The sequence below is a fragment of the Panthera uncia genome, chromosome B4, assembly GCF_023721935.1.
Source record: "Panthera uncia isolate 11264 chromosome B4, Puncia_PCG_1.0, whole genome shotgun sequence".
NCBI lineage: Eukaryota > Metazoa > Chordata > Mammalia > Carnivora > Felidae > Panthera > Panthera uncia.
In genome coordinates, this window is record NC_064809.1 from 56134252 (window position 1) to 56147340 (window position 13089).

The window sequence follows — 13089 nt, forward strand, 5'->3', positions numbered from 1 at the left end:
TATCAATCATAACATAACATTTGTTACCTCATTGAAGAAGACTGAAGCAAGCTGTCTGACTCAAAATACCATTTTGATTATGGAATAAGGGATTATACATGAGGCTAGGGTTGAGCAAAGCCCTGAGAGTTGAGTCTTGCTGGGGTTTGAGGGTAAGTCAGGACATAAACAGCAGGACACTTTTCACTAATTTCTCCCATGCCTCTTGCTTTTGCTTTGTCCCACAGTTTTCTGAAATGTCTTGACAAGATGTTACCTTTTAAAACATTGAAAGGGGCACTTTGGGAAAAAAAAATTGTTCTTCTTATTCCCCTTTAGCCATAATTTGGGTGAAGTATGAATAATTCTGACCACAAAAACTACACTCTGTTGTAATGTATCGCCTTCTAATGGTTTCTTCTGGACTTAAGGGGTCAAAAGAAAAACCTTGGTTTTGCCATGCCCCCAGATCCTTCTCTAAATTTAATTAACATATATTTTATTAAGGGATAAGAAGGTTAAGATTTTTGTCCTCAGCTTCTGAGACAACAAAATGATTTTATACATATCCCACCCTTAACCAAAGACTATCTCCTATCACCACACTTACATCTCTCTTCAATTCTATTTATCTTTTTATTTATACATACTTTAGGGAGAGAGACAGAGAGCACAAACAAGGGAGAGGGGCAAAGGGACAGAGGGAGAGGGGGAGAGAGAAGGAGAGAGACAGAGAGAGACACTCTTAAGCAGGCTCCACATTCAGCAAGCAGCCCAACACAGGCCTCGATCCCACGATGGGATCATGACCGGAGCCAAAATCAAGAGTTAGGTGCTCAACTGACTGAGCCACCCAGGTGCCCCTCTCCTCAATTCTATTTTAAAACTGAATATTCACTCGTAATAACACTAGATCTTTAGCTCATAATATGGAAATATAGGTAGTAGAGAGAAAATAGAAATGGCAGTGGAACTGTACAGAGACAAGAAAAAGAAGGAAGGAAAAAAAGATGGAAGGGAAGGAGACAGCGTCTTTTTGTTTAGTCCACACCCTCTGGTAAAGTTAGAGGTTTGCTGTAAGATAAAATTGCCTCTTTCACTACTCAATGATATTTTATGTCTATGTAACTTCCTTCTCAAATAGGTTAATTACAGAGGCAATTAGTCTAGCTACACACAGGATGTCACTATTCCCTTATATATATAGAACCAGCACACATGTTTCAGGCAGAGAAAAATATCTGTAAAGACCAATTTCAAAATGGAATAGAATTCTGTGCTGTGAGATGCTATTTTGCCTAGTTTGTGTTAAATTTCATTGTTTTCACCGTCCTTGTTTACTGAATAGCCTTTATGTCTTATTATTGTCGAAGTCCTCTGTGTGAACTAGGTAGGTCTGCTCAAATCAGAATAAAAAATCCAAAAAGGAGAGGTATCGTGGCCTTATTAGCAAGGCAAATGGATAGGAAAAAGGGAGCTGGAACTGAAAAAGCTAATTCTATATTAGTTTAAACAAATGTTCTGACCTATACAGCTCCTAGGTTTTTTGTGCAAGTACTGTATTTTACATATTCAGAGTTTGGAAATTAGGGACTACTGCAATTCTGAGAACAAAGGGTTCACAGCACGAGAAGCATTCGAAGTGAGCTTTTCTAAAAACTGACTATATGTAGCTCTGGGTAGCATGATCCAGTCTTGGTGACACATGTGGAATTCACAGGAAGAGCTGTTAAGTCACTAATAATGGCATCCATTTTAGCCTGAAACTACTAACTACTGATTATTGCTTATATATTTATCAAAACCAAAATGATAAAGTGCTGTTCAAAAGCATAAATTGCTGTATCTAGTACTAAATGCATATTCATAGAGGGCACTGTCCTTCTTGATGGTAGCTACCCAGGAAGACAAAACTGCAAGACACTAATGACACACTAACATCTGTGGTTCATTAGCTCGCTTGTTTACTGTGGCAATAGTGAAAGCAAGGTCCTAAGGTCAGATCCTCATATTAACCAGTGCATTCCTTTCTCTTCTTTGGCCATAGATTATTTTACTCACTTCTGACTGGCCGTCTCAAATGAGACTTGCCATTGGTCACAACAGGGCCTGAGAGAGAGATACAGTGACCATTAGTACAAGAAAAAGAACTCAAATCCTACTTCCTGCTGAACGATGGCTCCCCTGCCTTCTTTTCACAAACGAAGCACTACATACTGCTCAAAGTCAACCTGGGAGTGTGTGCGTCAGCCCCGGGGAACCCTCTGCCCGGGTTTGAATCCTGGCTCCACCTCTTACTAGCTGTTGAGTCATGGCAAATTACTCAATTTCTCTCTCTCTCTCTCTCTCAATTCTCTAAGCTAAAAAATGGGTATAATAATAGTACTTGGTTCCCAAGGGACTTAGGAGGCTTAAATTAGATGCTACGTGCAAAGACAAAGAGCAATAACTGGCAAAAAAAGAAAGTCCTCAAAGATAGTAACTGTAAGTATTCTGTACTGAACACAAAGTGATGGGCTTTTTCTCATTTTACGTGCGTGTGTGTGTGTATTTAAATCTGGAGGTCTTGCATTTAAATTTAACGTCCTTTCAGAAAAAGAAGAATTTTACATGGTGGTTCAGATTCTACAGGATAAGAGAACTGATGTTTGTAAATCCCTCTCTCGGCACCAGAATCTTCCCACAGTCTAGTCTGGTTCAGCGGTGTCTCTGGGATTTCAATCCAGCTTACCTGAGTGTATAGCAGCAGCAATGTAGAAACGGGCTTTCTTCCTCAAAAACGAATCCAAAGCTACTGCTGATGACACAGGGATGAGCAGGGAATGCAGTGATCTCCCTTCTAGAAGATGAGCAGTGCCACTCAGAACTTCTTAAGTAACTTTTGTGTAACAGATCATTGGCTTATTGCTTCTACTTGACCTTTTTGCCCTATTTCCTCTGGGAGTTTGTGAGTGGGTGAGTAAGCCAGCTTCGCAGCTAGGCAAATAAGTTGTTTTGACTATAGTGCCTACAGATACAGAGATATCTGCATATGCATATTCTTTCCAATGCATGCACCAGGATAGCTCCAGAAAGTATGACAATTAAAAATGTATTCCAGAAGTAATAAAGGAGCAAATTAGGAGATTTCCTTCAGTGTAATAGCCAAATAAATAATGTTTGTTATTACAAGTCACACACATGTGGTTTCAGTCTCATAATCTTTTCACGTGGGATTGCCTGATGAGATTTAGTCCTTTTGTGGAGGATATGCACCTCAAGTTTTAAAATTATTGATCTTGTATTTTTAGCCACCGTAACAGCTGATTTGAACTGACTTCATGGACAACCAGATCAATTGTGTAGATGGTACTACTTAGTCGGGCATGGGGGAAGGGAATCAACTAAAGCAGCCTATGAAATGGGCGATAAAATCACTATCAGAATAGACACTATAAACACAATAGAATTCTTCACAGCCCAGTTCTTCTTTACACAAATTAGGGCATAGAGCAATTCAAATCAGCTCCAATGCCAGGACTGTGTGATCAGGTAAGCAGTCAATACCAGGAGTCAGCAGAAAATCGCTATGAATCTGACAGTCAGTTATATGGGTATTATTCCTTCCTCTGTAACTCAACATTTTAGATGAGTTTGGTATTTAACAATTACTCAGATATAAAGTGACCGATTATTCAGAGGGGTTTTTTTCTAATTCTTTCAGATCCCTGAAAGAAAATCACAATGAGTTTTCATGGTAAAAAAATGAGAGCTATTAGTGTAACAGAATTACACACATAATAAAATGGTCTCATCTACCAGTAGAATCAAATGGTTTATAAAACTCCATTCCTCAAACACTTCATGCACAGAAATGCAAAAAAATAAATATTATTATTTCCATACATACTGTATTTATAGATACAAAAATATACAATTACATAGCTGTTAATCTGTTATTACCTTTATCCTTATTTAATGTTATTTAAGTGATGGAAATTTACCTGTAAAGTGGCATGTAACTAAATTTTGCTGAATTGGTTTTCCTGGTACTTTTCTCCTATTTGCTCTGCTTTTTCCCCTTTTCTCTCCTACCTGGCTCTTGACTTTGTGGGGTAAAAAAATAATAATAATTTAGATTCATCTTTTTTTGCTACATAAAGTTTCAGTTTCCCCTCTCATTCTTTCTTCTTTCTGCCATTACCCCTGGAAGACAGCCAGAAGCCACACTGGAGAGGTGCCAGGATATCCTGCTCTCATGCAGTTTGAGTGCCTCTGTGTATATATCTCTGCCAGGCTTACCTAAGTCACCACTTACAATATTGAGTAGAAAGAGCAGGTTGGAATAGTCAGCATTTATAAGTCAACTGGTTACATGATACAAAAATATATAGCCAACTTCAGAATTTATAGCAATAACATTTATGTATCGTGTTACTCCTAGAACAATCCAATTTATAAAGTGCCTATCGTGTATACATAAGGAATAATCATAAATCATTTACATTAAACAGTGTCAAGTAGCAAAACACAACTTTCCCCCTAAATTCTGCACACTAAGATTAATGAGGTTTTTGAAAGGAAGCACACTAAAAAAAAAATCAGCTCTGATTCATCCTAGGTGGATAACATATCCATATAAAGGAGCAGGTGTCTGTAGTATGATTTAGAATACCTATGGAACATCTCTGGAAAATATTAACTTTCTCTGGAGTAGAGAGCCGTCCATGAAATAAGCTGGGAATGTGGCAAGAACCCAAGTCTGTCACCAACCTCAAGCTTTTTTTTTTATTTCCTTCTCAGTAAAGAATGGATTTAAAACAAACAAACAAAACTTTAGGCCCTATTTGACCAATTGTCTGACATGTTTTCATCTACAGGCACTTTTAGAAAATGTGGGAAAGATTATGTAGATTACCTGCTTTGTCTCTTTGACTTCTAGTTGGAGAAAAATTCCAATCAGTGACCAAAGCTATCAAAAGTTCTAAAGTGAAACTCAAATATGTATGTGGATTTTCTCCTGTTCACTCCTTAGCTCATTCCTTATTCAGACAGGCAGCTGTCTTTGGAAATGTATGCTTTGGGGTCTCAGATTAAGCCCATTCCTTCTCCTTAAAAAGCCCTTAAAATAAATAATAGGGAATGCTTTGACTGTTCACGTCTTTAAAAGCATTCAATCTTATCTGAAACTCACACCTACACAGCTGAATTGGACATCATGTAAGAACAATATATAGTTTCAATTGCTCTTACGGTATTTTGGTACTCTATCTTTTGTCTTTAGCTAAAGCATTACAAGAGTGACACATTCTTCCTGCTTTAACTTACAACCTTAAAAATATCCATGGATTGATTTTAACCAAAATGGAAGAATAACAACATTTTAAATTATATATTTTAAAAAGCTTGTTCTTTACAAACCTCATTTCTCTAAACTCCACTGATGACTAATACTACCATGCAGATAAGCAATTCTCTATCTTGGTTAGGTCTAAAACTGAATCTGAGAAGCAAGCAAATGTATAGCAAGAAAATCTGTAAACCAGTTTTCAATGAATGAACTACCTGCTGTTTCCTATTCACAGATAATTGACACCGTGTAAAGATCTGCTATAATCTAGAAAGCAAAACAAAACAAAAACCATACACACACAGCAATAATGGACCCACGAACTTTTCAAGTCAAGTAAGAACTGGTGGCAAACTGAGGTTTTCAGGAGGAGTTTTTAAAAATAATAACATGTCAATCTGGAAAGCCAGGTATATTATGGCCTTTGCAGAAATATTTTGAAACAAGGTGGACACCTTTTGAAATAGCTGTAGCATTTCAGTAGCATTAATCGATAGGGAAAAATAGAATGTCCTTCTCCACAACTGACAATACTGAACTGAACACGGAGCAGTGACAATTCACTTTAGTCTTAAGTCATCAGTCACTTGTGTCATAAGATTTGGTCACTTTAGTCATAAGATTTTGGTTAAAAAGGCTATCCATTCATGAGGAAGAGTATTAAAACCTGAGAAGGTTTTTGCTTGTTTGAAAGAGACAAAACGTGGCACAGAAAACCCATCTTCAATTACCATGTTTATTCTCTAAAACTTATCTGGCATCCAAGGCGCCTGGGTGGTTCAGTAAGTTAAGCATCCAACTCTTGATTTCAGCTCAGGTCATGATCTCAGGGTTGTGGGATTGAGTCCCGCATGGGGCTCCACACTGAGCATGGAGCCTGCTTAATATTGTTTCTCTCTGCCCTACTCGTACTCTCTATCCTCTCTCTCCCTAAAATAAAAATAAATAAATAAAAATAAAAAATAAAAATATCTGGCAACCACGGAATTCTTTTCCATTTTTGAGGAGTATTTTGATTCACTTATGAAGAAAAACTCCTTTTGTGCTCAGTGATGCAACTTAATATCCCAGGCTAACTCCTTCTTGTCAAAAAATTGAGAATCCATGTAAAAGTAAGGCATAATGATGACTGTTATCTTGACAATTGCTATGTTACTGCCCACATTATTAAAAGCTTTTCTTGTAACCAATATTAATGAGAAGTACATAATCACTATGTCAGTATTTTTTTTTAATTTTTTTTAACGTTTATTTATTTTTGAGACAGAGGAGACAGAGCATGAACGGGGGAGGGGCAGAGAGAGAGGGAGACACAGGATCTGAAACAGGCTCCAGGCTCTGAGCCATCAGCACAGAGCCCGACGCGGGGCTGGAACTCACGGACCATGAGATCATGACCTGAGCCGAAGTCGGACGCTCAACCGACTGAGCCACCCAGGCGCCCCAAGTATTTTTAAAGTATCTCTATTTTCCAATGATTGACCTATATTTTCTACCGATTCTCCTAAGATTTTTCAATTAAAAATAATTTTAAGGAAATAACTGACTTCACCAACACGTTCCAAAATAAAATTGAGTGAAAAACAAACAAAAGAGGCAAATCAACAGGTAGTTTGGACCAATTATCAAATAATCACAAATTATTTTCATAGACCTGATTCATATTTTTCTGAGTAATAATATTTCAGTTTTTTTTTAAATTTGTGTATAGTTGACACACAATGTTACATTAGTTTCAGGTGTACAGTTGGGTGACTGGACAAGTTTATACATTATGCTATGCTCACTACAAGGGTAGCTGACATCTATCCCATTACATCACTATTACAGAATCTTGACTACATCCCTTATGCTGTGCCTTTTATTCCTTCATTAATACTTCTTTTAATTAAACTGACCAAACTGAAGGGACTTAGGATGCACATAAATGCAGGTCCCAAGAGCAATAAAAGTTATCGACCCAATATTGGAAAACTTTTTTTTTCCTAATAGAAGTCTCCCAATGTTGCCTGTTTAAAGTTCTTATCTTGAATAAAAGATTTTGCCTCAGATCTCACAATGTGAGATTGAACCCCATTGTCAGGCTACATGTTGAGCGTGGAGTCTGTTTAGGATTCTCTCCCTCCCTCTCTCCCCCTTCCCTATTCATGCTCTCTCTCAAAAAAAAAAAAAAAAAAGAGAGAGAGAGAGAGAGAGAGAGAGAGAGAGAGAGAGATGTTTTTTCTCTTTTTCCTTATACAAAACAATAGTTACAGAACCACCTTCAGGGTGAACCACTCATTTCTACTTTAGCTAACAAGAAAATACAACTTCTTTATCGTTGTTAACTTGATATTATCAAACAAGTAGTTATAGATTATACTCATTTTGTGTCTTTATTCAGGAAACAATCAAAGTAAAAGCTTATTTTCCTTAGACAGCTATGGAGATCAATACTGTTTTTTGTTTGTTACAGAAGGCATAGATTCAAGTATTACTTTTTAGAGTTTCTTAACCTAGAATCCATGTATTGTTAGGAAATCTATAGGTTTCTGTAATTATATGTAAAGTTTCATGTGTATATACCCATTGTGGGGTTTTTTTTTCTGGCAGTAATTTATTTATTTATTTATTTTTTTTTGCTACCTACCATCCATATACCCTCATTCTGTTACAAGTACCCCATTTCCCTCTGGGAGGCAATCCCAGTGCCTAGTCCATGGAAAGTGATAAAGCTGACTCTTTCTCTTGCTCCAAGAGGGGTGTGCAGGATTAGTCTGCGATTTAATCAAAACCAATTAGCACAAAGAGACTTTTGATAAGGCTTCCAGGAAAGAGGCTCTCTTTTTCCAGTTTGATCTGAATAAAGCCCAAGGGGATGCTAATACTCAGCAATGCCAATGCCACCATCTTGGTTGCAAATGAAGCCAAGACTGATGCTGTATTAGTGGAAGCAAAGAAATGGAGAGAAGCTGAGTCCTGCTCACATTATTTTAATACATAAGTTAGCTCTATGCCTAGACTTCCCATATTTTAGTAAACAACACACAGACATGCATGCACATTCATACCATCTTTCTCCCCAACATACGCAGAGCTGACTTCTTCCTTCTTCAGCTTAACTGCTACTGGCTTTCTCTGACCTATGCTATCTAATAAGAATTCCACTCTCAGTATCTTTACATCTGTCCATCCTACCTGTCTCCTTACATGTGCTCAAAATCATATGTCATATGCAATATCTTAATTCAATGTACAGGAATTTGGCCAGTTTTCCAGCCCTTTTCTGTCAAACTATACAAAGTACAGGATTATCTTGTAATTTGGGGCAGGGGGGATAGGAGGGAGGAAAACAGACTTTAAAAACTGAAGTTTCAAATAGAGGCCATATTGTAAATTTCACCAATGATGGACCAAATTGAAATTTTTATTAGACATATACGAGAAAACATATTTCAGTTAGGCAAATATCTTTAGCATAGATTAGGAACAAAGGATTTTTATGCATTTTAATCTGCATTCCAACCAGACTTAGCTGACATAATTATGGGGCCCCTAAAAGTAACAGTTAGGGTTTAGAAGCACGCCACTTCTTTTGAACTGGCTCTATAAATGCCAGGAGTGAGTATTTCAGATTAAATGAGTAGATTAATAAACATCTTTGGAATATCCATCATTAAGGTTGATTTATGTTCTATTGCCAGCAATAATTCAAGGAAATGCCATGCTATTCAAAAAATATTTCATGCCGTTCTCCCCATTTGGCCAATGATATGACAACATGTAAGTATGACAGTATCTATATTCTTTCGTTGTACTAACTATACTCAAAAGCCGATAGAAATTAAACCACTTTAAGTTTACATGGGCATCAGCACAAGAACCACTCATATTTATAACTCTGATGAATGGCCTTTCATTTATAAATTTATAGCGTATCCATAATTTCTTTAGGGAACCAAAATGCTCATTCAAAAAATTGCCACAACATTTATCTATGCAAAGATGATGGATATGGTTTACAAAATTAAATGCTTTTAAAAATTAAAATCATATTGCAAAAAAAAAAAAGAAAAGGACAGGTTTTTTTCTTGGGTTTCTCACATTTTAAAATGATCACAACTGCACTCTCAGCACTTATAATGCTTAATATAGATAGCATATTAATATATGTATTAAATATTTCCATATATATTGTTGCTAGTGTTGTGCAGCATCAGTGTGAACTACTGGACATCAAGTACTCATAAATTTATTTTATTTTCTAATTCTATTCCACTACATTAAGCTATAAAATATATAAGGTATAATTAGAATGTAATATTTTATATGTATATTACTGCATTTGCTGTACTTATTGCCTCAGGACCACTCCGAGCATACTGCATGGTGTGTTGTAAGCATGGACCATTGTAAAGTATAATTTAAATAAAATACGTATTTGCCAAATATCAACATCCGATTGTTTATACTTGTTATTTAAGTTTATTTTTATTTATCTTTGGGAGAGACATAGAAAACAAGCAGGGGATGAAGAGAGAGAGAGGGAGACAGAATTCAAAGCAGGCTCCATGCTGTCAGCAAAGAGCCCAATGTGGGGCTCAAACTCATGAACCAAGAGATCATGACCTGAGCCAAAAGTCAAGAGTCAAATGCTTAACCAACTGAGCCACCCAGGCGCCCCAATAGGGAATCCTATTTTATCCTAGTATAGACTTTGTTCAATTGGAAAAATCAGTTAAGTAGAAGAAAATGAAAGGTAAAAATTATCGCTAAAGTAACCAGTCAAAAGCAAAGCATCAACATGACAATTGTGAAGAAGAAATGCACATTGCTGTTATGTATGATGTGTTCTGGTGACATTCCTATTCTCCCTTCATTTCTCTCACATACTATTATAAGTAGGAAATGCACACAAATCTCAGTGCTATCTTGTTGGTTTTATTTCTGAAGTAGTTTTACTTTTTAAAGATCTATCCTACTATTAAAGAATATATAAAACGATTGAACCTGAGTTTACTTATTTGATAGTCATATGCACAACTATCTCCAAAACTATCTCCAAATCGGTAACTTTATCATTAGCTCACCCAGTCAAAAAAAAAAAAATGTGTTCCAAATGCTTGCAAAATTCATACGCAAAATATTTCTTACATATTGCACTCTATTTTGCTTAAAACTGACATAATGTTAAAAAAATAATAAAAGAAAGAGTTTACATACCCCAGTGGATCGCTAGCTCCTTCTGGACAGGAACTTATTTATCATCATCTTTGGGTTACCAGTGGCCGGCACAGCACCTGAGATATAAGGCATCCCCCATAAATGTGTTTGAATTAATTCAATGATAAAGTGCTGACTAGAATCCATTTGGAAGGAATGAGTTCAATGACATAACCATTCTATACATTAATCCTCTTCCTCTGTATCCTACATTATTAAAATAGCAGTGCACGTTCTTATACATTTGAATGACAACTTTATTCTGAAAACCATTCTCAAGAATAACTGCTTTTAAATTATTATTATATACTCTTGCTGTCCTTTGGGTTTGGTGAAGGCAATAAAGTGTTTGAAATCATGTACTTTTGAGTTAGGCAGACATAGATTTAAATCCTGTTTCCACCATCATTTTATTTACATGGTTTATATCTTATTTACAATGCTTAGCATACTGCCTGATACATAGGATGCCCTCAATAAATGATAACTACTATTTGCATTCATGACTCTTTCCCTCCCTCCTTTTCTGTGTGGTGAAGAATGACCTTATCCAAGGAAAGATCTGGCTTTGTCTTTGGCTACAGAGAGGTGATCTCTAGGGCCTCCATGTGTCACATCTGGCAGGAGTGTCTTTGCTTGCCTGAGGGCTTTGGCCACACAACAGTCAAACAGTGTGATTTTGGATGGGGGATTGGGGCCATGCAGTATCAGTTTTGCCTCTAGAAGGAACTGGAGATTAAAGGTATCAACCCATAGTGACATCCGGGAAGGGCTGGAGACTAAAGGTCAACAACTTGGGCAGTATGTAATTGCATCCCAATAAAAACTCTGGATGCCAAAGTCTCAAGTGAGCTTGCCTAGTTGACAATGCATGCTGTCACAATGATACTAGAAAAGTAATGCCTCCTGACTCTATCAGGAGAGCTCACTGAAAGCTCTGTGGTTGGTTCTGCAGGCCTCAAACTCAGACTCAGTCTCAGCCTTATACTTACAGCTTGAGACTCGGCCTTACATACTTTTTCCCCTGGCAGATTTTAATGTATAGCCTTTCCCTGTAGTAAACTACAACTATGAGTATCATCTGTTTTAGTGAATACTTCTAGCAAATTGTCAAACTTGAAGGTGGTTTTAGAAACGTCTGAAACTTGGGAGTTGGTGTCAGAAGTGAGGAGTATGTGGAGAAATGTGTTTGTAGTTGACCGAGTTTGTAGTTGACTAATCATACGGCTGGTTAAACTCTTGTACCTTCCTTATTTAAATCTAGAAATTCCCCAAACTTTGAAAGATATTTTACTTTACACTCAAGTTACCTTAACAGAACTCTCACTATTAAAAATCACTTTGAAGTGATAGTGTTTTATGGCCTTGTCTTATTTTTTTCGTTGCTCACAAACAATAAAAACCACCCCCACCTCCACACTCCCAGTAATAAATGCAGAAGCATGTTTTGTTGGTTTTGTTTTGTTTTGGTAATGTGAATGGTAGTAATATTCAGAAGTGAATGAGTCACAAACAAGTAAAATTTCTAAAAATTAGTAATAGTTGATCTGTCAAGGTCAGATGTTAGAAAATTAACTTCATCAAAAGATGTGCCAGTTTTCAAACAAAATATTAATTAAATCACACTTTCATTTGTGCTTTTACTAAACGCTTACACTGCACTCTGCAAGAGGCTGTTCACAATCTTGTTGTTGGTAGTTTTTTGTTTTTTGGGGTTTTTTAAGGTTATAAACACAAATTTGGTAAGCAGAATTTAAGATGCCCCTCCCAAATCCTCCCAATTAGGGAACATGCTCTGCATAGTCCCGAGATATGTGAATATGACAGATTTGACTCTCATGAATAGGTTATATTACATAACACAATAGACTTTAAAGCAATGGGGTTATCTGGGTGGACATGACCTTTTAAATCTTGATCTAAATGGCAAAGACAGAGAAAGATGGAGATTTGATGCATAAAGAGGATTCAATACACCATTGCTGGCTTCAGGATGGGGGGAGCATCTACAGAACCCCCAGGGAAGCTATGGACCACCCCTGATAGCCAGCATGGAAATAGGGACCACAGTCCTACAACCAGAAAGAGCCGAGTTCTATCAACAAGAATGAGTTTGGAGGCAAATTTCTGTTTCCCCAAGAATGTGCAGATAATGAGAACTCAACCAGGCTAACCTTGATTTCAGCCTGTTGTTCTCTGAGCAAAGAGAGCCATGCCACGCTAGAGTCCTGACCTAGAGAACTCTGAGCTAGAAAGTGGTCACTGTTTTAAGCCACAAAGTTTTTGCTAATTTGACACACACCAATAAAAGCTAATAAACACAAGAACAAAACTGCATATGTTTGACTGACCTCTGTTCAGAATTTCACTCTGAAAATAGGGACACTTATGTGATAAGATTCATTCACCATGTAGCCCCTAGTTTACCATAGCCAACACTGAAAATTCATAAACCCACTCTGAACAAGAAATACAGACAAGATACTATGCCATAAGCTATACACTGAATATTTGTGTCCTCCAAAATTCCTATGTTAAAACCTAATGCCCAATGTAACGGTATTAGGAGGTGGGGCCTT

At 36.9% G+C, this 13089-nt stretch overlaps 1 protein-coding gene across 6 annotated transcripts in view; it reads right to left on the bottom strand.

Annotated features, from left to right (window-relative positions):
- SOX5 (SRY-box transcription factor 5) overlaps nucleotides 1–13089 on the bottom strand; it is a 1013639-nt gene that overhangs the window by 818965 nt on the left and 181585 nt on the right. For 5 of the 6 annotated variants that reach the window (XM_049627167.1, XM_049627170.1, XM_049627165.1 and 2 more), the window contains exon 3: nucleotides 10511–10587. The gene's annotated coding sequence lies outside the window, so the exon portion shown is untranslated. Of the gene's footprint in view, nucleotides 1–2710; nucleotides 4733–10510; nucleotides 10588–13089 lie in introns of those variants that run through there. The other variant, XM_049627169.1, reaches the window with a different exon arrangement.